The sequence below is a fragment of the Neopelma chrysocephalum genome, unplaced genomic scaffold (genome assembly GCF_003984885.1).
Source record: "Neopelma chrysocephalum unplaced genomic scaffold, ASM398488v2 Primary Assembly neopelma1_345, whole genome shotgun sequence".
Lineage (NCBI taxonomy): Eukaryota > Metazoa > Chordata > Aves > Passeriformes > Pipridae > Neopelma > Neopelma chrysocephalum.
This window is the reverse complement of record NW_020898009.1, coordinates 106,627-106,869: the sequence shown is the minus strand read 5'-3', so window position 1 is coordinate 106,869 and position 243 is coordinate 106,627. Positions and strand designations below refer to the sequence as shown.

General features: G+C 46.9%; 1 protein-coding gene across 1 annotated transcript in view; it reads right to left on the bottom strand.

Moving 5' to 3' along the window:
* Positions 1-243, bottom strand: part of LOC113978553 (GDNF family receptor alpha-4) — a 73,228-nt gene that overhangs the window by 4,850 nt on the left and 68,135 nt on the right. The gene's annotated exons all lie outside the window — the stretch shown is intronic.

Below are 243 nucleotides of genomic sequence, written 5' to 3'. Positions count from 1 at the left end.
GAAAAGGGAAGAGGAGAAGAGAAAAGGAGAGGAGAGGAGGGGAGAGGAAAGTTTGGGAAGGGAAGGTTTGGGAAGGGAAGGTTTCGGAAAGGAAGGTTTGGGAAGGGAAGATTTGGGAAGGGAAGGTTTGGGAAGATTTAGGAAGGGAAGTTTTGGGAAAGGAGGGTTTGGGAAGGTTTGGGAAAGGAAGGTTTTGGAAGAGAAGAGAAGAGAAGAGAAGAGAAGAGAAGAGAAGAGAAGAGA